Source organism: Rhipicephalus sanguineus, chromosome 3, assembly GCF_013339695.2.
Source record: "Rhipicephalus sanguineus isolate Rsan-2018 chromosome 3, BIME_Rsan_1.4, whole genome shotgun sequence".
Lineage (NCBI taxonomy): Eukaryota > Metazoa > Arthropoda > Arachnida > Ixodida > Ixodidae > Rhipicephalus > Rhipicephalus sanguineus.
The window spans coordinates 146,645,217-146,672,810 of record NC_051178.1 but is presented as its reverse complement, the minus strand read 5'-3'; the positions used below and the strand labels follow the sequence as shown (position 1 = coordinate 146,672,810).

General features: G+C 46.7%; 1 non-coding gene and 1 pseudogene across 1 annotated transcript; both read right to left on the bottom strand.

The window, feature by feature from the left end:
• LOC119387403 (lachesin-like) overlaps nucleotides 1-27,594 on the bottom strand; it is a 143,643-nt pseudogene that overhangs the window by 16,320 nt on the left and 99,729 nt on the right.
• Trnas-gga (transfer RNA serine (anticodon GGA)) lies at nucleotides 12,800-12,873 on the bottom strand. Its single transcript has one exon. It is a non-coding gene; the product is annotated as a tRNA-Ser (tRNA).

Genomic DNA, 27,594 nt, shown 5'->3' with positions numbered 1-27,594 from the left:
TACTATATATAGCTACGCTTGCTCTCATCAAGAATTTTCCTCTTTCTCTCTCTCTCTGTCTTTCTCTCTCTCTCCTTCTCTGTACTCATTGTCTCGCCTATCACAGTTATTGCATCCCACGCCGGAGAATTGGGCGCACGTGTTCTGGAAGCGAAGCAGAAGACGACAATAAAAAAAGAAAGCGCGTGCCGGCTCATGATCATGCCAATTTTCCATCTACGACATACGGCCCACCTCGAGCATAACAGCTCTGCTGTGAAAGCGTAAAGTCATCATTCAGCAAACGCAGTTATCTCCCGTGCCTCCTGCGTGCTTTATCGACGTTGCGTGGCACCAATTTTAAGTGTTACGAATTGTCCCACCTCGTCCTGGAGAACGTGCTCACTTTATGCCGAGAGGCACAAAGGCTGGCTCAATCGCATCTCATTTGACGAAACCGCCGCGGCCGACCCGTGCCGACGACTCATTCTGTCCCATTGTGCTCGCGTTCCATTGAACGGTGTTGCCAAATACCCTGCTTTCATCAAAGACCAGTCGCTACGCCTGTTCCATGGTCACATAAACACCCTTGATTCTTCGTAAGAATTTGAGGCTCTTTAACGTGGTGCCTCCGACCGCATTCGCTATTGCTTTAAAATTTCTATGAGATAAATACTACTACGTTTTTACATTGCCTTATTAATTTGCGCCTTCATGATGCGTAGTAGGCATGTCAGGCCATGATGTGGAAAAAACATTTGCAGTGGCTTGGCTCGGCTATGCCAGGATATACGTAGCGTTAGCAAAGGTTCAGCTGATTATTCTTAGCTTTCCAGATTATCTAGGATTATTAGCCTTATTCTGTTCATTCTTCGTATGCTGAACCACTAATTGCCAGGCAACTACTTCGGGATCCGATGAGATAAGCTTCTCGGCTCTTCTGCGCCGTCGAGAAGCATTTGCGCTCTCCTTCTCCATGTCGTTACCCACCTGCAAACGCCAGTCAGTGGCGCTATCAAGCGGCCCCGGCGCAGTGTCAGACGGCGACTGCAGAGCGAAGGCGAATAGCTGCGCGCGCGCTGGCGCCACTGTGTCTACGACGTCACTCCTCTCGAATGCGACGCAGACCAGCAGCGGCGAGACGCGCGCATCGGTGTCGGAGAGCGCGTGAGATGCCAGCTCCGGTGACCCAGCTGTGTGACATCACTGATCCTCGCGCATGCGCAGCACGGCTCATGACGCTCCACGCGAAATCGGCTCCGGCTAGGCAAGTGTAGCTAACGCTACAAAAATGCTACGTAATATCATGCAGGGTCATTGGAGACTTTAGCGTTGTCGGCAAGCTGGTATAATCCCTTAAGACTGTCCCTCATATTTTAGATTCTACAATGAGATGAAATGGGAACAATTGCGTGTACATGGTCACGTGATTTGTCCCTGCAGGTAGAAGAATATAGCTAAAGCTTCTCTGTTCCCGCATCTGGAGTAGAAACCGTTAATCTCTTTTTTTTATCACCGCAACATCTCGAGAATTTTTAAGTGTGTGCTACGCAAATATGCAAAAACGATGATATTTTTTAAAAAAGAAAGAATGGTTGGCCCATACCTCAAGGGTAGACAATGCATGAATGTGTATAAATGGTGAATCTGGCAACACGTTTTTATTAGCTTTCTTGTTCGCTTTTGTTTCCAGACTCACAAAGGTGAAGGATTGGTACTACAAGGCTCGCTTTGTCAATTCGCACACTTGTCAAAAGGAAGACAAAAAAGAAACCTAGTGTCATTTTCATCAAGTCATACTCGCTGCCATAGTCATCACCCTTAGGCTTCCCAGAAACACATGACTAAAGTTTTCTGAACCTGACATTCAAATATGTGAGGCAATCATTCGCATTCATTTCGCGATCGAATCTGGACTTCCAGTGGCAGGATTAAGGAATACGATCTTGGAAATCATTTTAGGAGTACGAAATTGAATTCGCGAAACAGAGGAAATTAAATATATACCATGGCGCGCGTATATTCTAAATAAACGCAGTACTGCGAACATTTTCAAGCGCCTAGCTTAGTCACCAGAGGCCTAAGGACCTCTTGTTACAATTGTGAATTTGCTGTTGGACTCAACGTCTTATGTTTAATCCATTCATGTAATAAATATACTTGCTACAAGAAATATATAATCAATCTTCTTTGCAGATTAACAGCAGCAAAACAGAAACAACACTCCTACTGCTCAATACGAACAACCGGTAAAGTTTCGGTAAAGTTTAATATTTTGTCGTTTATTAAACTATCGAAGGCTCGATAGCGGCTTATCAGACTGATTTACAAATAGAGCGGTTCACATTGTGCAATATTCTGTTTGATTTACATAACGAACGTACATTCGCCGGCAATTAACCATGACTTGACCTATAGCATTCAATAAATGAGAACGATTTATTTTTTTCCCGCAACGCTATGGGTTTTCAGACTGAGCTGGTCAGCAACGAGGGAGCGAAATTGGATTTCATGCGCGCAAGAAAGTATCAGCATGACTTATCGTGTTCACAGCAGCTGAATGTAACACAGCAAACAATAATCTCTCGAATGGGCGTTTGCTGTGTTTATTCGCGATTGAACTTGAAAAAAAAACTGAAAAACAGTGACACCAGTTCTCTTTAATGAACTTGAGGTTGTTGTAACTGTCGGTCATTATAAGTTCTATTCTTGCATTATACCTATACCGAGAAATGTTTGAGACGAGCTCTTTTAAGATTCGACTGCTACTTAAAACGTACGTTTATGCTTTATCATACGATGTTTTCCTAAGACTTAAGACACAGGTTTAAGACTTAAACCTGTGTCTTAAGTCTTAGGAAAACTTAAACCTGTGCAACAATACCGAAACTTGGGCAAGGTGGTCGTGCTTCATAATTTGTGCCGCAAAAAATATTCGTTGGCAAAACAGGAATGTAGACGGACGGAGACACTTAATGTTTCTTCTCTTTTTTCTCTGTCTCTCTCTCTCTCTTAAATTTGAATGCATATTTGTTGGCTACAGATCACGAGCGGCTAATCCGTGCTCCTTACACATCATTCGTTCCCATCTGCAGCGACACATTCCTAAATGACATTCCTCTGTTACTAATAGCAAATCCCGACCCACATTTTTCTCACCCCCTTCACGAATGTATTATCGCGCTTCCCTCTGTACCCCTACCTGTCATCACTTCCTGTCACCCTCCTCGTCCTGCGCTGTTACCCTCTACAGCTCGCTTGTTTGACACGCACGTTTCTTTCGCCGGAGAGCGGCGGTTCTTCCACAAAGGGTTCGAGACCGCTCCGGCGCGGCGCTACGGCCAGAGCTCTCCTCCCGGCTCGCGGCACGCGCATTGTGCGCGTTCGCCTATCGGCTTAACAAGCTTTTAAGGTCTGCGCCTGCGCTACACTGCGCCGGCGGAACCCTTCCCCCGCTGCTCCCCGAACGATAGAGGCTGTGGACGCGCGGCCCGGCTGCAATTAAGAACTCCTTCGCTGCGCCCGCGCCGCCACTCTCTCTCGAGATCTCATTGTTCCTCCTCGAGAGGGCAGCGCGGTCTTCATAGCCTATGGTCCTCGTAGCGACGTATGCGGGCCACACGCATCGTCTCCAGCGGCGATCGCATTCGCACGGCCCTTAGGAGACGCTTCGGAAGCAGCGGACTCACTGTGCGTTCGTGGTTTGCGGGCCAGCGGCGCGTGCATTCAGCCTTGCAACCGGCGCGTCACGCAGGGCCAGTTGTATCAATGAGAGTTTACGATTTGGCGTCGACGCGTTGGTCAGCGAGTCAGCGAGGAGCGCTGTTTCGCTTGTGAGTGTGCTGTGAGCTTGACACGTCGTTCGCTTTGTAGGGAATATCTGGCTGTAACGACGTCATCATTGGGTGCTTCGATGTGACAGGCTTGACGCGTGTTTCAATTAAATCAAAGGCGATGTGACAGACTTACACAGAATCCACGTTTCCACTCAACGTGGAGAGAGGAGAAGAATAAACTTTATTAGAAAATCAGTCGATGAGTGGATGCAAAAACACTTATCGAGTGTCCCTCAAAACGAAGTTGGTAACATCAGTATAGCGTAACTCGTACACTGAAAAAAAAAGTCACAGTTTCGCCGCAAGGGCGCAGCAATAAATGCGATAGCAAGAAACTAATGCTATACGAAGTGAGGCTTGCCAATGGATACTCTCAGTTTGAACAGCGCTCCTGTTGCAAAGGCGGCCGAAGCAGCGAAGAAAACTAGCGTGCTTCAAGTGTCGAGCAGTGACACTTGATAGTTCGCGCTCATCGTCTGTTCGTTTAGCGGCGTCCCTTGAGATCGAGTGACTTTCGTACGCTCCGTAACATGAGCGCGGATACCACGGTGCAAGCTTGAAACAACCCTCTTCCCCTCACCACCAGAAAACCGCGCGAGCAGACAGCGGAAGGGCAAGGTTCTCCCTGCGCAATAAGACGCGAGCGAGCTCGCCGACGACTTTTAAATGCGCCCGTCGTGCTCCTAGCGCCATCTCGCTGATAATGAAGAAACGCTTATAAGCGCCGGCCGTCTCTGAGTCCGTCCAGCGGTAAAAGGTGTGTATATAACGCTCGCCGTTAGCTACGTGGAGGATCTGCGTTTCGTGGCGTAGCGGTTAGCGCCACTCGCTGCGGAGGAAGAGGTCCCTGGTTCGAGTCCGCGCTTCGGAAGCATTTTTCTGAATTATTTTTCTTTGGGGCTTTTATATATATATACATACTTATACATATACGGTGCATGACGGCGACGGCGACGGCAAAATTCAGCCGAGACTGTCCATATAATTGCTATCGCAATAAAAGAGTATCTGTTACTCTTTTCGGGTATCCTGATTTCCCACGTACACGACTCTCTTTAGAAAGTCGCGTTAACTCTTTTGGGTCCCATGACTCTACGAAGAGAGTATAAGATCTCGAAAGAGAGTTCACGTGTCTCTTTTAAGAGACTCGTATACGTGGCGAGTCAGAACTTGAATATAAGAGTCAAAGGACCATAATTTTTTCCTTGTAGTGTAGCATTAGACTGTAAGGGCGACAACTTTGACCATCAATTCAAGCTCTTCGCATGACCGAGAAGTACCTTTACGAAAACGTAGGAACAATGCAGCGAATTAACTCGCCCTTTTTTCCAGCGTCATAACATGACGTCACTGCATGCAAAAACAAAAGTTCTGCATTATTAAATGGTCGACGCCTTACCTTGTTTTTGCCCAAGTTCTCAATGTGACACTCGAGAGTGGCTTCACGGCCCTGTGCGACGGTGACATTCTTGATACCACTCAGGAACCGAGGCCTAGAGGTGGACGCCTGGGCCACACCTGCGATGGGGTCAAATAAAGAAGATTTGAAGTTCACCTGCGTTACTCGGATGAACGAAACCACACAGCGCTTTGACATGCCGCCACTTCTACTGAAAAGGCTTTATCCGCGCTACGCAGATTTCTAAGGTCTATGGCTCTTCGTAAGAGCCTTTAACAACACATCTGGCTCGATATAACAGAGCACGAAAATAACACATGCAAACCGTGTACCAGCGATAAAGATATGGAGGCATGGAGAGGGGGGAGGGAAAGGGGGGGAAAGCTGTATTATGACAGCTTGAATGGCCCCGCTACGACTCGGAAAGGCAATTAAAGCAGCAAAAAAACGGTGCAGGAGTTTACAGGTGAGATCTTCATAATATTCACATCATATAAATATAACCAACAATGGCCTATAAACACTTGCAACGAAATTTACAATTTAATTTGTAGCACAAAAAACAAGCAGCTTGTATTTGTGATGATCAAACATTATCATAAACCTCAAGAAAGGAATGTGTGTGCTCAAGTCAAATGAGTGCTTTTCCTTTATAGAGGAGGAAAGAGAGAGAGAAGGAAAGGAAGAACTAACAATGCGTACGCGCAAGCAAGTCACCTCGCCCTAAACGGTAATCGTTTTTTAAATGGACTGAACCAGCATCCACGATTGTTCTTTCCATTAACGGGTTGGCTGTTATGTTTGTCGAGTGAGGTGCACAGCACATTTATTTGCACACAAATATAAACATGATCACAGAGAAGTGCAGAATAGTCTCTTTGCGTTCAAGGCATCCCGTGCGGGCTGAGTCAGCACTTACGCGGCAGCTGGCGGCGCAGTTCGTATTACTTATATTTGCTTATGTGGTTAACAACGCATGACTGGCCATGAGACTGGAAAGAAACGCTTTGCATATCTTGCACAAAATCTCTAAATGTTACCATGGATGATAAAAATAACCATCCGTGAAAGCGTTGATGGACGCTGTCCAAGGTGAAAAATATTTACTGGCGTTTCGGCTCCCACATGGTAGCCTTGGTCATAGTGAGCAAGGCTTCCGTGTGTGATCTAAAACGTCAGGAAATATTTTTCACCTTAATCGGTGTCCATCAACGTTTTCACAAACGTTCCATACCGATCAGACGAGATTTCGTCAGGCCCTCGACTTCTAAAGTAATCATCCCCCCTTCACAGCACGAGGCTACAAGGAACATCCATGCGGATGCCTCATGACGAGAGCTTCTCAGTTGACAAAAAAATGCTCCGGGATTCCGACCCACGACCATCACTTTTCGACGCCATTGCTCTACCATCTGAGCTAAACAAGATGTTAACAGATTGCAGCGCGAGGAAAATCATCCGGCAGCTTCAAGCACACTAATAATGACTACAGGAAATCAGTTCCGTGAAAGCCCACATGGGTGAGCAAGGCTCGGAAGGTAAAAACCCAGATCCACTCGCTTGCGTATCGAGTTTACATCGATACCACCCTGCAAGCTGGTAAATGACGTCTGCCTTCTTTTAATGGATCTTCGTCTACTTTGTGGTCTTCTGCAGAACTGATTTTCCAAGTATCAGGCTGTTCCAAATAGCCAAACAAGCCACTCTTATCTGATCATGAGAAGCGCCTATCAAACGTCGTTCTGTACAAGTTCCACTTGAAAAATAACAGACATTTCGCCTGTCTGGCGCCGCAAAGCTCTCTCGTGAGGCGAAATTCGAAGGCACACTGCTTGACTGGACGCACTTGTGTTGGAGAGTGTTTGTCTGGGAGTGGGTAAACCTACTTGTAAGTGGAGTGAGCGAACGTTGAGTCAACTCGGTCGATGTTTGTAGCGTCATGTTGTCTGGAAGAAAGCGGAAGATCAAAGAATCCCGGCGTTTCGCGGAGGACCCGATAGCAGTGGAGAAGAACTCGATTGGCTCTTAACGGTGCCCCTTTAATGGAATCCAGTTAAACAGTAGCGTACGGCAGAGGATGCTGTCGGAGAAAGCTGCGCCCTGTCTCAGCTCCTGCAAGTTGGAAAATCTGATTATTTCACTGGACTCTGGTTCATTTGCTAGAATGGTGACCCACTCACACACTTTCTTACAAGTTTTCTAACAAAATATACTTCCCAGATTTTGCTTTCCTTTTGTCTTTTTCCATTCTCCTACTCAACTGAGAAATGGCAGTTTACTCGTAGCTGAGCTTTTTGTAAAGCTTGCCCGAATCGCTGTCTTGCAATTTCTTCGCATCATTCTGAATTTTTCTTTAGAATGATGTTTCATCATAAAACTACTGAAGACAATAATCACACAAAGGCTCTTGCGTTGGCCTACATCTCTAGTTAGTGTGTAATGGCCCTCATTATCATGATCGCTAACTTCACACTTACGTCTTCAGAATGCAATTCTCTTGAGCACGAAGTGTGACGTAGACTACGTCCATTTCAAACAATGATTGCGTAATACGATTTCTACGATGTCCTTCAGTGTGTACGCAGTGTTCGCTCGCTCGCTCGCTCGCTCACTCACTCACTCACTCACTCACTCACTCACTCACTCACTCACTCACTCACTCACTCACTCACACACTCACTCACTCACTCACTCACTCACTCACTCACTCACTCACTCACTCACTCACTCACTCACTCACTCACTCACTCACTCACTCACTCACTCACTCACTCACTCTTTCTGAACTCATTTCGCTTATTCCCAGGGTCATGTACCTTGTGTACCTCCCTGCTTGTGTTCTCTCTTTTCTCTCTCTCTTTCTCTCTTGCTTTAGTGTAGTGACCAAACGTTGTGCAGGCGATGTCTTCGGCCGTGAAAAGGACATTGAGAACTTGTTGCATCTTTGTCACTCGTCGAGGTAGCTTAGCGGTAAAGTGACCCGCTGCTATAAACCCGAAAACGTGGGTTGGATTCCCAGCGGCAGTGACCACGTTTAAATGGGGCGAAATGCCAAATCACCCCGGTGCAGTACTCATGTACTGAAACGCGACGTCGTTTTCTTTTAGTATATAACGACGGCTATGAGCAACTACTCGTGATAACCGCGTCATGTCGCTGCAAATCTGACCGCTAAGATAATGTTGGCTCTGATGCGAGTGTTCGAATCAAAATTACGCCGATATGACACGAACTGTAGACGCTGGAAACGATAGTACGAGCGTTACTTAGCCCTAAATTTTAGCGTTTCAATCCACGAGTACTGCACATCAATTCAGGTGCACGTTAAAGAACCCCAGGTGAAAAATCTTTATCAAGAGTCCACCGCTCCGGCGTGCCTCATAATTATACCGTGATTACGACATTGCAAAATCCCCATCAAGTTAACTTTATGTCGTTCCTACAGCGCTCGATTTGAATCGCAAGGAAAATCACTCCTTACGGCGCTGCGACGACTACAGAATCGGCTGCTCTCAGTCTTGGCCCTGCTGAAACATCGCCACCATCGCTCGTTCGTCAACGAGGCAAAGAATGCACATTAGTGCCTCTTAAGGTCGAATGGCCAACGTGAACGCGTTGAATTGCGTGACACCGACCGCCCACGTACACGCATTCGAGGTGTTTATCCCCCCGCTCTCTTTCTCTCATATCTCTGTTCTTTTATTTGTTCTTAGGGTAGCCAAATAGACGCCCTTTTGGTTAACCATCTTTTTTTTCCTCCTCCTGCTCCTTCTTCTGGGCATAAATACCAATTCATATGAACGTTTTACGAAATCAATATTTTTGATATTCTAGGTGCCTGGCATTGTTGATTCCTCGAACTTTTTTTTCTTATAATATAGGTGTTTCCAAAAAGCAACACCATCTCCGATAAAAAAATACGTGCTCTGAGTAGAAGTCTAATTATTGGGTAGAACGACGTGACGGAAATCACCTTATCTTTTCCAACTGTTAAACGCGTGGGTCATACTAGCTGAGAATCAGCCTGTAATTGCATAGAACGGCGTAAAACACGGAATAGCCAGATTTGTTCTTGCAAACAATGCTTATGCTTGCTTCCTGTATGTATACTTGGAGCGTTTACAGGCGGGCAGGTCTGCTGAATATTGCCCATGGAATAACCAGGATCCGTGGCTGCGCGGCGTCTGCAGCCGAAAGCGTGGAGAAAGAAACGCACTCGCTCTACAGCAATTCATCAAAGAAAACGTAAATAATTCAACTTCAAGCCAGTAAGGGGTGCTTGGAACCAGGTCTGGAAGCCAGACATACCGGTCATTATTCATTGAAACCTGACCGATCGAAAATTGCAGGCCGGCGCTCGAATAGTGGCTATCGAAAGAAGAAAATTGATGCAACGAGATAGGGGAGGGTACAGCAATTCTTCCCTACGCTTTCTAAACAGAAGACGCTTGCCGGGATGCGAAAAGCTAAAACAATCCGCAGATATATGCGCTGTTCGGTGGGAGAGGGAAAACCTATCGAGTTACCTGGACGAGAAATTAAACAAAGGCAAGAAAGAACGAAGAAATACGATAATGAAATGGTAGAAGTCGCTGCGCTACGCTAGAGAGGTCAGGTGCATGCCGGCTTTTTTTTTTCTTTTTTTTTCTTTTTTGGCGGTGCGGGGGTCAGGGTGAGACCTCCTATACGAGACTTCAAGAAGGTTTAAAGGCACTGACAACCAATTTTTACGGCACCTATTTTCTTTAGCGCAACGGGAAGCTAACTGATGATAGTGTCTAGCCACGGAATGGTAACGTGGAAAACGCCGTCAAGCATTTTTAACGAGAATTGTTATATCTGCGGCGAATATGAAGTCTTATACACATGCTTCAAACAGTGAGCGCGAGAGCGGTTCGTGTTCAAGCGCGGCGGTTTACTGCACATGCGTGCACTCCGCGCGCATGCGCCGCAGCTGGACATGGGCCACTGGCGGCCGCGAAGGCAGCGCCGCTTCTCACCGCGCAACTCCTTTTACATCGTAAGCAGCACAGAACAAGGCGGCGATAGATAATAATATGCATGCTCTTTAACTTTGAGGACCAATTATGGCGCGCATGACAGCATCAGACTACGTGACTACGTACAGCAAAGTGACCGACTTCATAATCCAGCTTCAAGGCTCTTTAGGCTGCGCGACATACCGGTTTTTGTTACTTTTAAGCACGATTTAAAAATATAAATCCTACTCACAACGCGAAAAGGATGCTGGAATCTGTCACTATATTTCACGATATTTTCATTTCTTTCAGGATCTAATCACACGTTCTGCCCAGTTGTCGGTCAATTTAAGACCATTTAATATTATTTCTTCATACAAAATGACATTATACAATAATACCTGCGGAATCGGCATCAAATGTATCGACGTTCTAATTAATACTTTCCCATCAAAGCGTACATTGAGCACCGTGAGCTAAGGCTACGCAGATTGCCAAGATATCTGGTAAGAGGCTTTGAAGCCGGGCAGCTCCAACTCGTGATATATACGGAATTTTGATTAATGTGCATGGCGTCTTCCCTTTTCACCACTGCGTCTTGCACTATGTTTCTTTCACGGTTATTATTTCCATTATCCCCCTTTCCTCCAGCTCTATCGTAGCGTTGCTATCCGCGAACGTACTTTGTTAATCTTCCTTCCTTCGCATCTTCTTCTCCTCTATCTCCGTCTGCAGTACTACATGTAAGCCACGTAACAGGTGCCGGGTTTAAGAGAACGTAATTTGGTCTCTCGTAAGAATTAGTACAATAGTAACGAATGCATTTCCAGCAACGAAGTAATAAACTTGAACAAATTATTCCTTACAATTCCTATAGTTCTCAACTTTTTCTGCCCATCGTCACAGCCGTCTTCTGGACAAGCAAGACATGCAGAGCGTGTAATGTCACTACGTCAAGCTCCTATATACTACAGATATGTGGAATGTAATGATTTAACATTCCAAAACGAAACCCCAGGGAACGTAAACACATCCAAAGAAATGGCTACAAGATAATTTGAGCTCCTTTGCGGATCTACCGTTAAAAAAAAGAACAAATAACAAAAACATGCAATGAGAAGGGATCTCCGCAGCACGCCTAGGCTTCCGTTGATTTCTTGCATTTTTTTTTTTTTTACTTCGCTTGCTCCCATCGCGTTTCCGCCCGAAATGCGCGAGCGCACCACGACCGTTTCCTGCACGTTTCAGGCGTTAATTAAGGAATGTGATGAGAATCATGTCTAAACAGAAGCTCGGGCGTAAGAAGAAACGTGCGTCTCTCGACGCACACTTAACAGGTCTGGTTGCCACCCGAGCGAGACGCACTGCCGCGAGCTCGGAGCGCGCGGATCCGAAGGCCAGTTAATTAGAGGCCCACACGTGTCTCCCAGCGGTGTCCGACCGCTACACAACACGCGCATGCGCGTTGTGCCGTCAGTGGAGGACGACGTGGGCTCCCGCCCTTACGTACAGTTACTCTTCTTCCATTTGCCAGCGCCGCTGATTCGCGCAACAAAGTAAAGAGGCCCGAACACGTCCTGTAAACTCATCCGCGTTGGAACTCGCTTAGGAACCTGTTAGAGGTTAAAGAAAGAATCGCCGATAAGGAAAGTTCCTAAGTCGCGCACTTCGTGAGAGCCTCGCGTTGGTTACTGTATAGTAGACGAGTAGGCTGCGTGACTCAGATAAAAGAAGCTTGAAAGCGCTAGCAACGCTAGTGCAAAGGGTCAGTATACGTTAAGGATAAAGGGACTGTGATGACAAAACGTGTTTCTTGATGTCTAAAAGGACAAGCGTGGAGGTACGCTAGGCAATTTATAGCCACGCTCCGGCTTATCTGTACGCACCGCAGTGGTTTCTGAACACGCTAGCCCCGTTCACCGGTGTGGCACATTTTTCGCACGGTGAAGAGTAACAAGTAACCCTTTATGGTAGGCATTTATAGATAACGAAGGAGTTTATGCGAAAACACGAAGCAACAAGGCCAGTCTGTCAGTGACGTATCTGCAATTTTGCGCAAGTGTACCCCTTAAAAGAAGTAACTGACAGCATTGATATCATTTTTAAGAGAGGGTAGTAGAATACTTGATTGTAGGCACCGCGCAATATAATATTGTAAAACGTTTTCTTAAAGACTTGCCAGTGTAATGAATATACCAGTCATGGTGCTGTTTGTTGGGAAACAACAGCGCATTAGGCGCAAGCTAATGAAACCTACGTGGTCAAAATTAATCAGCAGTCCTCCGCAAAGGCGTGCCTCATGCTTATATTTTAGTTCTGGCACGTAAACCCCCAATTTTTTTTATTAGTGAAAAAAACAAAACAATTAACGACACTTTTGTTGGCGATGCTGCTACAGCTCCAAAAGTCCAGAGGCATAAAGTGGCATACCTTGAAACTTGCACGTGCAAATTTGTCAAATATCCCTATCATTGCAATCATCGATAAATCATAGAAAAAAAGACAGAAGAAAGAGAAAATAGACCACCACCCATTTGTAGCACGAAGCCACAAGGAAATCCATACGGATTTCTCAGAAATAAAGCCTCTTAGTCGCCGAAAAATTCGTCCTGGTCCGGGGTTCGAACCCGGGACCAACGCCTTTCCGGGGCGGTCGCTCTACCAATTGAGCTAACCAGGAAGCTAGCAATTGGCAGCGCGAGGGCGAATTCATCGACAACTCGAAGCAACGGACCACACACTGAAAATTAATATATCAAAATCAATCATTCAATCATATTGAAAATCAATCAATCAAAGCGCCAAGTTCATATTTTTAATAGAAAAAAGGCAATTTCACCACATATATTAAGCGGTGTACTTTGGAAAAACTGGGAGTGTCCATATGGGCGTACAAAGTTGCTGAAGAATAAGAACCTACTTTCATTAATCTGAATATAATTTATTCTATTGATTGCTCTGATTTTTTTTTTGGGGGGGGGGGGTTGGGGGGGGGTGCCACTTTCTTATTTCTTTATCAGCTGAGTCATTTCAATCTTGCATGGGCTATTGGTTGCCCCGTTTGAAGGCTGCTGATTCACTGATATTAAGCAGGCATTGAAGGCAAGGATTTAATCAGCCGTATAAAGACGTTCCCTAGATTGTGAAGTGTCTAGGGTGCCTCGGATAGTGAACTGATATGAGACAAAAAGAATAATCCAACGTGCTCTTCAGAGCCACCCCGTTCTCCACACCGCTCGCGATTTTATTTCTAGCTGCGGTCACAAAGATCGCAATAGAAATGCAAATCACTTTAATTTCGCAGCGGCTGAAGCTTGCCTTCCGTCGACGCCACTCACTTGGTTATTGTTCCCACTTTACGTTTAAGCACAGCCGCTGAAGCGCACCAGCCACTTATGAGTGCTGCTTTCTATACGCTCTTATTGAGCTGGCAATTTCATTAGCCGAAATCCTTAAGGAAGAAATTATTGCTGAATTCATAATGACCGTTCTTCACCCACTTTGCCACGAAAACTTTTCTTTTCGCTTATCATATCGACATTTTGCGGCTTAATTTTACATCTAGATTTTCTTTAGTCTGTGTGAAGTGGCCTGCGCGTCAGCTGTATTGGCATCGCTTTCTATGTAATCGAACCTCTTCCCAAGCGAACCTCTTCCCAATCTCCACCCATCAATTAGGTGCTTACTATACCGAAAAAGCGCTAAGCTCATAACATTTGTTCTGAGTCTGTTCTTGTCCCATAAAACGTTTTCAGCGTTTTATACCCTATATTGCTCCTGGCCTTCGTTTATTTATTTTTTTTAGATAGAGCGAGGACTAATTGGCCTCGCATCTAATCCTGCAACTTCATAATAGGTACAAGGGTAGTCAGAAGTTCCCGGGCTGCCATCCCAAGTAATCGTATGGCAGCGCCGGCTGGGAACTTTTGACCATCCCTCTGCATGCTTTCAAAGGGGAGTCCTTGCTGAATTCCTAAAGACTGACGTGTTTTGTGTCGTTATGTAACACAGTACCATTTTCTACGTCGCGGAAGGTAGAAGACGTCTGTTGCACCAGCAGCTTGTTTGCTACTGAAAATCGGCACTGCAGTATGCAGTTGGGAAACTGTTCATGCGATCGCATTAGGATTGTCGAACTGAAATAAAAGGGACTACGAGTTTGCACGAAGCTTATCGTATTTACCTGCATAATAAAAGCACTGTTGACTAACGTTGCGCTGACTACCGAGTAAATGAAAGTAATTATAGATAGTTAACGGTAGTTAAACCTTTCTATCTCATTCACTACTATAATGCTGCTACATTTCCTTAGTGACGTTGCTGCTGCGGTTACTTGCTGTCTGTTGATCGAGAGGCACTTTACAGTGGAAGCTCTCACGTAGTGTACACAAAGTTGGGGAGGGGCGAAGCATGTATAGAAGGGTGTTTCAGCTCCACTAACGTGAAACCTGTGGAGGGGCGAAGCATGCAATGTGCACCGGTGTTCCCCACAGTAAAAGCACTGCTAATGGGCAATGAGAGACCGAAGAAAGATTAGACACAGACACCCGCAGTGCGCTTTTAGTTAACATGCACACTGCGAATCTTTATTGTTCAACTACGCACAAGAGAAATCTCCCACCGGCACTACATTGCAGGTCAAGATCCAGCGCTTGTACATACGGGGTGGCCGATAAACGGTCGTGCAGCGCGAGCAGTCGGTTTTTCCAATCAAGAAACTCGCTATCAGACGCTGCCTGCGTCGGCGTTGTCTCTCGCAGGCGAGGGCGCGTCCTCGTTCCTTGCGAGCTGGTAGTTCAGCGTTCATCGCAGAAAGAGCGTTTCTATAGTCGACGCGCGCTGTTCGCTCTCTCTCGTCACACGGCGAGCGTTGAGGCGGTGGAGCCCTCTCTTGCGCTCAAGCAAATGAACCGTCCCGACAGCGACGACGATGCACGCCGCGACAGCAGACGGCGACGCACGATGCACGCCGACACGTTGAGACCATAAGGTGCTTCGCCCCTAAAACGCCTAAAGATTTCGCCATCGCGAGGGCCTGGTGGTTACAGCAACCGGCTACTGACCCGAAAGACGCGGATTTGATCCTGACTGTGGCGGTCACATTTCGATGGAGGCGAAACGCTAGAGGCTGGTGTACTGTGCGATATCAGCGGACGTTACATAACCCCAGGTAGTCGAAGTTATCCGGAGACACTCTAAGAAAAAATTAAGGCAGCTTCATACTAGTGGTGCCAAGCCTGAAGGAAGTGCGGAGCTGGACGGCCTTCTTTGTTTCTCTTCAATTTTCGCTTTCTTTCCTCCTCTCTTTCTTTATTCTCTGCTCCAGTTTTTTTCTGTCGTTATTTCTCTATTTATTTCTATTTATGTCTATTTTTCATCCCATCTTTTTTTCTTTTTTCTTTCTCTCTCTTTCTATTTCTCGCTTGCTTCCTCTCTTTTTCTATTTTTATACGTGGTTTCGCCTGCGCCTACGCCAAGCGATGACATCATACGACAACCCGGGTCCCTAAAGTGCTCCGCACATAAAAAAAAAAGAGTTGCCGTGACTGCTTTCGGCAAGTCCTGACTAGCCACGTATACGAACCCTCTTTAAAGAGACACCTTAACTCTCTTGTGGATCCCACGACTCTCCGAAGAGAGTATAATGATCTCCACGGAGTTCACGTGTCTCCTTAAAGAGAGTCGTATACGTGGCAAGCCAGAACTCTCAAAAAAGAGTCAAAGGACTCTCTTTTTTTTCTTAGAGTGCTGCATGAGTCGCTTTCAGACGCTGAACCTCATCAATCACCGATCACTAGCTTAACACTACTCAGCACCACAAGGCAGCGATAAAAACAGTATTGTGGTGCTATTCCTCGACGGTCATCCCAATCGAATAATTGGCCGCTAGGCTTGACACTGTCGTAGTTCGCGTTTGCTTAGTAGTTAGTACGGAGGATTAGTTCTGTTTTCGACAAATAACTTCACAGTATGAAACGCGCGCGTTAGCAGCTTTCGGACATCCTTTCGAAACCAAAGCATTGTGAGGAGATGTGTTGTCGTGTTCATACACATTCAATTCTGAAAGCCACCATGCGAATGCAGGCGCTGTTTACTTTGGCCTTGGCGAAGCAGTTCGCCCTCAAAGCTACAGCTGTTGACGAAATCTGCCGCTGCTCTTTTCCCTTCACAGCATCGCTCACGTTACAGTAAACAGTATTTATCAGCGTGAACACATTGCAACCCAGATTGTCAGGGGCAGCCCAAAGGTGCGACTTCCCACGACCTCATCATTGCGATAGCTCTCCTTCCATTCCACATAAGCCTCGAGATTTGCCGTCATTTGAGACAGAGTGGCCCGGTCTGCGCCTGTGCTTGCATTACTTGCACAAAGGACAACATCGGCGCCGCCGTTATTTCGCCGCCGCCCTGAGAGAAATAGAGGCGAGTCCAGTGACTCGGCTGCGCGTTGTGCTTTCCCGCCAAGTCTTGTTTGCGCATTGTCTCGCTCTTTACTTTAGCGCGCGCTCTGCGGGGTTAGAAATAATTGGCCAGGGCCTTCTCGAGTTTCTGGACGACACATGCTTCTTGCGCCCCTTTCGGCCGTGGCCAACTGCGAGGAAAAGGAGTCGAGAAGGAGGAGTAGAGGGCGAGGGCAAAAGGAGGTTTAGCTTCTAGCGGCTAGCTTTCCGGTCCACGCGCCTGTTCTGGAAGCGGAGACCTACCGAAAGCCGTGGGGGGCAGGTCAGATGGTTGATGGAAGGGATCCACGGGTGGGAGGGTCACACAAGGCTGAGACGAAGGGTTGTCTACTACAGAACAAGGGTGTGAGGTTGAAGAAAGAGAGAGAGAGAGATCAGGGCGAGAGGGGGAGAGAAGACAGAACGGCAAGTGACAGAAGAGAAGAGCGAAATAAAGAATCTGTAGATGGTGGAAAAGCGCAGTGCTGCGGGAAGAGGGACTGGGGAATGCGGGGGACGAGTAGGGAAGGGGTAGCGGAGGAGGAAAGTCAGTCCAGCGTTCACGAAACAAAACGTCTGCTGCTGTGAGCGCATGTGCGTCATCACTCCTGGCAGCAGCGTCGGCAGACAAACTCGAGCGCAAACTCATTTTCCGGTTCCGTGGCCACAGGAGCCGACGTGAGAGATCGAGGCCTCCTTCCCTCCATCCAGGACCGAGGGCCTCCATCGTCCCTCTCTCCCCCCGTTCTCTCCTTCCCCATCTGCACTCCCCTTCTGTCCTCACCCCCCTCCTTTTTTTTTTCTCCACGTACACCGCTGGGTTGCCTCACGAACTTGCATGATGGTATGGAGCGGCAGTGGGGCACGGGCAAGCTTCCGGAAAATGGCGGCTGCATCTGTTCCCTTGGCTCTGCCCACTGCCACTAACCATTCGTTTTCTTTTGCAACATATTTCTCTTACTTTCTTGCTATTCTTCTTTCACACGGCTCACTGCTGCTTGCTCTGTCTGCGTTCATCGGCGTCTAAAGGGACAAGTGTGGCTGGACGCTGGAGGAGAGGAAGCGAAGACGAGCACACAAAAGCTGCAGAGATGAAGGGGAGAGAAGAGATGACACCGTCGAAAAAATCACTAGCGGCACTTAGGCGTGAAGCTACTCCCCGCAGCCCAGTGTTGAAGGGGCCTATCTTCTACATGGCCGTTTAATGGTCCTTTCACTCGCATCCATCCTTTTCTTTTCGTTGGCGTATCAAGTTATTCTTCTCTTAGTCTCTCTCTCTCTCTCGCTCTCTCTTTCGAAGTTTAAGGGCGACTGTGGACGCTAGCAAGCGCCGTTCGGATATAGCACAACGTTGGGACAGCCGCGGTACCTGCTCCCTGAAGTTAGCTGTGTGTAAGAAATGTAAACAGTCTACTCTAAGACAAAATGCGTGATCAAGAGAGAATGCTCAGCATCAGTCAAGATAAGATACCAACCACTCAGATGTTTGACATTTCGTTCATGCTTCACAACATGAGAAGCATGAGAGCTGAGTGGTCAGCTGCCCGCTCGTTAAAAGATCACGTGCTACGTGACGCCAACTGTCTAAATATTCTGGCAGCTTCGCACCAGTGGTGCCATGCTGGTTATCCTTCCTTGTTTTTTCTTTATATTTTTTTATTTCTTTCTTCTCTTTCCTTCTCTTTCTCTCTGATTCTGGTATGTGTTTTTGTACCTGTTGCTTTCTACTTTTTTTTCTATTTCTTTCTGTCTCTCTCTATTTCTTTCTCTTTCTCTCTCTTTCTATCTTTTCATGTCTTTATTTCCTTTATTTCTCTCTATTTTTATTTCTCTCTCTCTATTTTCTCTTCTTCCTTTCTATCTCTTTCTTAGTCCCTCTCTCTCTCTCTCGCGTGTTTAAAGTGCTCCGCTTCGCCGAGCAGAGTTTTCGTGTAACGCTCGCACCTGCTGTACTCGGCAGTGGGGCTTGCTCAATTCCTATGGCGCATACCCACCTGTGGTTTTCTGCGGACCACAAAGTTTTTTTACGGCCAGCTTAAACAGCTCCGCTGTCAAAAACGACTGTTGCACAGTCGCAGTCATGGCTACGAGCGGCGCTGACTAGCGCTTCCAGGTTTCCATGCACATAAATACCCGATAAAGTGGACGAGAGGACGACCGCCGCCGTACCTCAATTGGTGGAGCGTCGGGCGCGTTATCCGAAAGTTGCAGGTTCGGCCCCTGCCAGCGGCAAGTTGTCTTTTCGTCCACTTTACTTTCTTCAAATCTATTTCATAATTACTACAATGCACTTAAAGCAGTGCAATTAACGTCCCCTATACCTTCCTGTGCTTCATTACCTGCTGGTTTTCATTAAGGTTGTGTCAAACAAAGAAACGACCCCTCGAAATTCCCTTCTTTCATTCATTGCAACATGAGACGGTCATTCTAACAGTGAAGGGGGCACGAAAGCATGAATGCACCAGGCTTCTTTTGCTAAACATCAAGAAAAAATTGTTTACTGCGTTAAATTATGCAGGTCCTGCACGCGTGTTGTAGTCAATGCGAAGCGAAGCTTACATGAAACATGCAATGAAAGGCTATGAAGGTGATTGCGATTCGTAAAACTTTTCTCATTGTAATACGACTCAACGTGCAATTTAATGGAGTGTTTATGTTACGCACGTGTAACAACTTCATGCAACGCTTCCGTTTATCTACTACACCGTTTTGCCGACTAAGGTAAAATGTAAAGGCCCTTTACGTGAATGCACATTGTGAAATGTCGACGCAGTGATGATGTTACAACGGGTGTGACTATAATGATTGTCCTGTGAGGAACGGCGAAATGAGGCAAGAGAGAAAACAGTAGAGTAGAGAAAATAGTACCCGCCGGGATAGCCTTGCTGCTGAGGCGTTTCGTTGATAATCTTGAAGACGCAGGTTCGATTCGCATGTCACGGAGGCCGCATTTCGATGGACGCGACATGCAAACCCACCCGCTTGCTTATTTTTAGCTACACATTAAAGAACCAAAGGTGGTCGAAATGAATGCGGAGTCCGCCTCAACGGCATATCTCAAGGGTATCATGGTTTGACACTTAGAACTTCATTATTTATACATGTCGAAAGACAGCTTAAGCTGACTTCCATTCTCCCGTTTCATTCTAGTGTATTTGACCAAGCAATAACTAGATGTGTACGCATGTGCTGTTCTGTGCACCTGCTGAGCGATGTCACACCCCAGCCAATCGTGTAAAAATGGTATTTCACGTTGCTACTTAACTGTGCGTGGGCACTGTGGCCTAACCTTTAGAGCATCGAGATTTCGGGCTAGTAATGTGATGTTTGATCTCACTATCGAACACGCGATTGTTTTCCGTGAGCGATCAATTGGACAAGAACCCCACAGAAGTCCTCCGTTGCTGCAACAATGGTTGGTTTCAGCGAGAGTTTCCGTCTCTGGAGTTTGGACATCCGTGTCGTGTCTGTGACTGTGTGTGGTTTAATTTGAGCCTCTCTGCGCTGAGAATCAACGTAGAAACAACCTAGCATTACCTAGCTCAAGTCTAGCTACGACGTAGAAGCAACCTAGACACAACCTGCATCACCTAGCTAAGGCCTAGGAACAAACTAGAAGCAACCAGATTAGTCTTCAGAATCGTCTAGTTTCGCTGTTTCAAGGCTTGCGCGGCTTAGTGCTTTGTGCAAGCTTCGCCGATTTTTATTTTCTTTTTTGGCACCACGTACAACCTCATCCTTTGGTGCCCCTATTCTAATATAACGCAGCTGATGTGTACAAAAAAACAAAAAAAAACAAAGAAAGCCTCCGTGGCAGACGCTACAGCGTCTGACATATTACGAGCGACATCATTTCGACAGGAACCTTTGCCCAGTGCCAATGGCATAGCGCTGTTCTCGAGGGAAGATATAGAAATGCAGCTGACAATATTCGCAAGAGTTGCCTCGTATAACGTTTTCGCTTAAAGCTGAGTTGTAAGCCAAAACGGTATTCACGACACCGACCAATCAAGATCAGGAAATGCGGAATACTATTCCTGTAAAACCTGCTGCCGAAGTACTAAAAGTCGTAGGTAAATATAAATGTTTGCAGGAACCAAGCTTTTTAGCATACGCAGGATGCGAGAGAAGGTCTTGAGATGCAGGTGTCTCGAAAGAGAAAGAAAAAAAAAGTTTATTTATTTCGCAGGTTGGGCTTATTTCCTTAAGTCGACGGTGACTCCTGCCAAGCATGTATACACGTGCATATTACAGGCTGATCGCAAAGGTGCAGAGAAACTTGGTGATTTGCAGTGCCCTTGGCAGAACACTGCATACACAACCGCATTCGATCTCAGCTTCGTGCCGGGACCACGAAAGAACAGCGTCTCTGATTGATTATGCCTTTCTTGCTTTATCTACAGGCTACAACGGTGAATGCGTTTTCAGTTTCAACAAACAGCGTGAGTTATTTCGCGTTTACAATTATATAAGCGAGCTTTCTTTACCCAATCGCGCACCTTGGTTATCGCTCTCATTATTTCTTGTCTGCTTCTGTTTTGCTATTGTAGTGTAGAACAGTAAAGGTGAAGGGTATCAGGTTCAATAGTTGGCGTCGAAATTTCTTGCACACACATTTTAATTCGGAAGTCGTATACTTTTGAAAATAGTCATAAGTAAGTAAGAATGAAATTGCGATCTGCAAATGTTATCTCAGTACATCACTACAGCAGACATTTTTACAGAAATATCTATTAACAGATAGCATGTCTTCATTGTGCGTGTTGTTATTATCCCTAAACAATGACATAAAATAGGCCATGTCGCTCAGTCTGCTTTTCGAAGCCATAAGGCAAACGAAGTCTAATATTTAGGTTTCCTAATGGCTCATCCCGCTAACGCAACCTATCAGAACGGCCGAACAGTGAAGCAGCAATGTACTATTTATTAAGTGAAAAATGCTCGATTCAAGAACTAAAAGAAACTGAATAATTTTTAAAGATAGGAAGCGCGCATTGTCGTCTTTTTCCTCTGTCTTGTTTTCGCGAGTGCGCGAGTTTTCGCGTTATAAATCTTTAACCAAACAGTCCTGCAAGAAGATCTTATGCAATGTGATTATTCTTCCCATCTGTGGGTGGCCTGCTTTAATGGAGAAACGTGTTTGTGATAGCCGTTCCATTGCGCCGCATGCTCCGGTCTCCCTCTTTTTTTCTCACGCAGGCTATTTTTTTTTCCCCCTGCGTATCCACTCGTAACTTTTTTTTTTTTCTGGAGACAATTCGTTTATATGTTATAAGTTTTCTAACCACTCTCACGGGGGCTTATAGAGTTCAATTTCGCCTTTGCTGAAGGACCTGAGTGTTACGCAACACCGAGAAAGCTATAGAATCCCGACTTTTAAGTAATTAGGAAAGAAAAAAAAAAGAGCACAAAACACCCGTGGTTAACAAAAAAGCGCACAGGCTTTGTGTCTAGGCATCACCCTTCTCTTCAGAAATGGCCGCAACTTTTTTTTTTCGGCTGACCCAATGAGGCACCTCTCCTAAACGGCTTCGACGCGAGGGCTAAACCGTGAGAAAATGAAAGGAGCAGCGGTTACGCGCAAAAGGACAAATAAATGAGTGAACGAAAAGCGCGAGCAGACAGGGTAGCGGTGCGACCGACTTATGAGAAAGCAAGAGAAAAGATAGCCGCTGCCGGCTTCTGTTGTTTTCTTGGAGGTCGCGGAGTCCAGGGCGGCTGCTTCTTTCCTATACCCCTCATCCGGCCGAGCAACTTTTTTCCTGATGTTACATGTTGCTTCGCGCGAACATCCTCTTTCTCTCCGGCTTCGGCGGCGACCCCTACGTGCCCCTCGCCTTCGCGCCCAACCAACACGGTTCGTGTTCCGTCGTTGCCACCTCTGCCACCTTTTCGTGTCATTCGGGTCTTTCTTATCGGGACGTTGCAGGCGCCACCCGCCGCCGACCGACGCTGGCGGGCGTTGCTGCTGGCGTTTGCTGCTACTCGCTGCTGGTACCGGTGCACCGGGCCGGGGCGCAGGGGCCAGAGAGAGGTGGTGCCCCCCTCCCCCTTTTTCTAGTAACTTGCGCGCCGCAACGTTCTTCCGTTCCTCCCCTTCCTCACACTGTCCTTGCCCTTGCTCGCTGCACCACCTCCTCGCTGTCCTTATCCTTCCCACTTTCGAAACTCACGCTTATTCTGTACAGTTTTGCTCCTTTCGGCCAGATTTCTCGCGCTAGAAGCTTTGCACTGCTGCCACCAATGTCGTATGATAGTCTGCCTCTGTCTCCCCCCCGCCCCCTCCCCTCTTCGTGCAATTTTTTTCTCTTAATTTTGCTTTCTATTTGGTGCATTTGTGTGGAAAGAAGAGAAAAAGAAACATCATGCGTACATCAATTTCCAAGGTGTACGGCAAGCCAAGAAAACGCAAGAGGTTCCATGGCGATTTTCTTTCTTTTCTGCAGGTAATGATGCTCTTATTTGCATGGCATGCGTCATAGTTATGTTGGGTTCCGCGGTCATTCATAGGATAAGCTGCTTTTCTCTCCGGGCTGACGCAAACGCCAACAGAAGCCTCAGACTTAAGGGGGGGGGGGGGATATGAGAGACCTGCAATAAATACGTTTTATTTGCCGTGTATGTTTCTCGCCCGCAAGGTTTTTCGGAATTACAGTAGCGGTAACATTAAGAATTAAGTCGAATTCTCGCAAGGCGGAAGCCAATGATACGCGAAACATTTTGTAGGTAGTTGCCTGTTCAACATCGTTCGGGTTCTGCGGCGAGTTACTAGATTGGCATGTGGGATTCTGAAAGGTAAGCGATTTTGTCTGGGACGCGAATGTATGTGTCCGAAAACAGCAGGGTCATGGTAGCGACGAAAGCGTTACTCTGACGGCGTGACGTCATACTGGTACTAGCAGGGTGACATTGTGCCCGAAGCCGGCACAATGTCACACTGCTCCTACTAAGCGTCCACTGCTGCGACTGACTGCGTGTACGTTTTCCATCCAGCTTCATTTCCTTTTCTCTCGTAATTACCGTAATTAAGCTAAAAACTACAAACATAACACCCCTTATGCGTTTCCTGGCTTTATTATTTCTTTACTCCACACTCTGAGAAAAAAAAAGGTGTCATTTGACTCTTCTTTTATACATGTGAGTGTCACATGTGTAGACCTCTCTTTAGACGGGCACGTTGACTCTCTTGAGGAGTGGGGTGGGATGTATAATTCTCTTTAGAGAGTCGCATTGACTCCCTTTAGGCGAGTCGTGGAACGCACGACTTTCCAAGAGAGAGTCGATGTGACTCACGCATGCGACTCTTACATTATAAAAGAAGAGTCAAAGGACACCTTTTCTTTTTTTTTTCTAAGAGTGCATTCCATGAATTCTCCTTGTTCATTTCCACGGGCAAGGCCCTATTCAAATCCGGAAACCCGTAATGCAGTCTTGCTGACCAAATATGCCTGTTATTATTTGGCACTTGATATTGCCACCCGGTGTTTTGAGCCAGCAAACCGCCGCTAGTCAAAACGGTGAAGTACACGAAGAATAGGAGCCCTATCAGTCGGAAGCTGTCATTTGTGTCTGACATTCGTGTCTTGCTGTTACGTTGTTCTTTCCCTAACGCGTGACAATATCCGTAGCTTCGCGAACGTAATTCTAACTATTCTTGCAAAAAAAAAAAAATAAACAAACAGAATAAAACTCGTCTACAATGCCACTGTTTCAGTGTAGCCGTCCAACAATATGTCGATAGGGCTCGCAGGCCCTACAACATGACGACAACGTATATCCAACTGAACAAACGAACACGGAGCAGCTGGAACGAACCGGCGGCGGTTGTTACAAGCTCCTCCGCGAAGTAGGCGCCATAATGTTTAAACAGAGATGCGCACGATAAATGGATATCACTAGACTGTCACCGGAGACAGCTAGACGAAGGAAAAATGGACTGCGATTGTCTTTTCGCCACCGTCTATGCACGCTTTAGGAAAGAGACTCCATCGAAAAAGAAGTGTCGATCGCACGAGAGGCGGCGAGAGAATGGAATGGGGCAATGAAAAGGTAAGAAAAAGGTATAAAACAAAGAAAGTCATGAAAACAAACGGGCGACTGAAGTACAGAGAGAGGAGGAAGAAGAAGAAGCAGGAGACAGTTTGAGAGTGGAAACCTGCTCGGCTGACTCGAAGTGGCGTCTCCCAGTCAGCATCCATCATCTCGCGCGAGGTCATCTCCCTTCTCGGGCAACGTTCGCGCCACCGGAACCCGGCAGTTTTGTCGCCAGCGTCGATCTCATTCTTTCTGCTCCCCAATCTGTTATCACGCCATCTTTGTACTCTCTCGTCGGATGTCAAGAAGAACATTAGATAAAAAAACAAAAAAAAACACAGCAGCTAAGATGAAGAAGAAGGCACTGCGCTTATAACTGGTATCGCACCATTCTCTCCTCCTCCTACGTACCCTCTCTCATACATCCTTCCCTCTCTCTTCAACCTCCGTTCGCCTGCTTACTCGAATCGTGACTCCTGCAGTCGTACATAGTACGTATATACGGTCGTCCCCCACCGGTTTTGTGGGCCGAAAAACGGCGCGATTCCCCGGCGAAGTCTTGTAATGCTACCGTCATTTCGAAGCCGCCGGAACATGAAGGCAGCCTATTCGGGGGTTCTTCTTACTTCTACTTTTAAATCCGAATACTTCCCTCAAAGAACGCGTAACGATGCCAAATGCGTAAAGCCAAGAAACTGTTACGAAAATGACTCGGATCCCAGAAAAAAAAAAAAAAGTGGTAGAGAGAGTCTTGGACAAGTCTTGCCCGCCAACCGTTAAGTATAGGGTGCCTCGTATGTTGAGTCGCTCCCTCGCGGCGTTCGATTCGGCGCTTTATACGGTTCACGTGTACGTGCGTGCGTGTGCATTCTCCAGTCCTCCGGATTTTTGTACGATGCTCTAGCGAGAAGCGCTGATGGTGCCTGGTATATAGACGTGCTCTACTCGCCACTCAAGCGATGAAGAATCGTCGCAGACTACAGACTTCGCCGTTGCTTATCGAAGAACATTTCATGCCATAGGCGTCCTACACCAACTAAAAAAAAAGGGGGGGGGGGAGGGGTTGCGTGTCGCACCAGCGAAATGAGAAAGAAAAAGGAAAGCTACAGACGACAGATGAAATGTAAATGCATAGCATTTTTTTTTTTCTGAGAACATAACGGCATCTAAAGGTTTTTTTTTTTTTTTTTAAGAATTGTTACTGTGCACGGTTTCTCAACACCTTCGAAGTGGAATGGTCCCCTTCAGAAACTTTTCCTGGAGTAAGCTTCAAAGACGCCTAAATTCAGTGCCGAAATAATAATAATAATAATATCTGGGGTTTAACGTCCCGAAACCACGATATGATTATGAGAGACGCAGTAGTGGAGGGCTCCGGAAATTTCGACCACCTGGGGTTCTTTAACGTGCACCTAAAGCTAAGTACACGGGCCTCGGACATTTTCGCCTCCATCGAAAATGCAGCCGCCGCGGCCGGGATTCGATCCCGTGACCTTCGGGTCAGCAGTCGAGCGCCATAACCACTAGACCACGGTGGCGGGGCTCAGTGCCGAAATGAAGGTGGGGAATGTCTTTGAATCAGACATCCAGCTTTTGATGAGGACATTCTGTGTTACGGTGTCGCAACAGAAAATGTGTTTACTAGCCTCACAGTTCTGCTAAAACTTGCTTGGGCAAGGAAACATTGCCCACAAAGAGGTAAACGAAACGGACCGGAGCGCGCCCTGCATATCAACTGAGTTAACTTACATCCACACCTATGACTCCCCAAGCCTCGGTCAAGCATTGCTCGAATACGCCAACGACCACTGCTTATGATATGCACATCATCGCACCGTAGCACGCACTTCGTTGCGAAAAAAATGACGTACCTGCCTTAATGTGAGTGACGACGTTCCGTCGAATCATGAGATATCCTTTACACGCCAGTGTAGTCGAAGTGCCTGGCAAGCACACGATATGCGCACGACTATACTCTATTCACACAAGGACGTCCATCCACCTCGTGATGCTTGGCGCAAAGCTAAAAATTTGGAATACGCTGCCACTCGCTGACTACTTCGGATGACATTGAGTACCAAGATGCGTGGGATCTGGCAGAATTTTTTTTTTAGGCTTAACTTGTCATAGGGCAACCCGTCGTGAATAACACTGAATTATTTTTGACAATCTGAGGTTCCTTGACGTGCGCGAAAATGACCAAACACTAGCATTCTAGCGTTCTGAAGACACATTGAACCCCAAACCTCGAGCAGAAGAGTGCTACGTTATGCTCACTAGATTATAGCATGCTATAGATATATGAAATGTGACGCTGTGCGCCATATGGTCTGAAGTTTGGCGTGGCCTCTCTGCGTCGGTTTTTAAGCCGAGTTAACAAAAGTCTCAGCAAAATCATCGACGCCAGGCTCCCTGGCGTCGTCTGTGCAAAACGCCCCTCCAGCCGAGCGCCTATGCATGACGAGAAATCATAGAACCACTCGCCAAGCCGTTTATTTCGAGGCCACGAATAGGTTCTCATTATTCGCGGTCCAAACGCTCGGTCTTTGGCCGTGCCCCATTAAGCGGAATATCTCCGATATGGCCCGGGGGCGTTTCTCACGAACATTCGCCTTATGATTTACCACACAAACGCTTTCCGAATAACACCGCTTGGTGATATACGACGGACTTACGACGTCTGCCAAATAGCTCGGTTTCACCGCGAGAGGGTGACCGCTTTCTTGGCATAGAACTTTCGAGACTAGACGTCACTCGTCACATTTTAGTCTCACGAATCACTCATGAACGAAAACGCTTACGCACCAAACGTGTTTACATGGGGAAAGCGGAGCGTCTACATGACATCCCAGTTTCTCTGCGCAATTCACTACCGCTGACGTCCATGCAAGCGTCGTTGGACGTGTTTATATGTGCATATGCCGCTC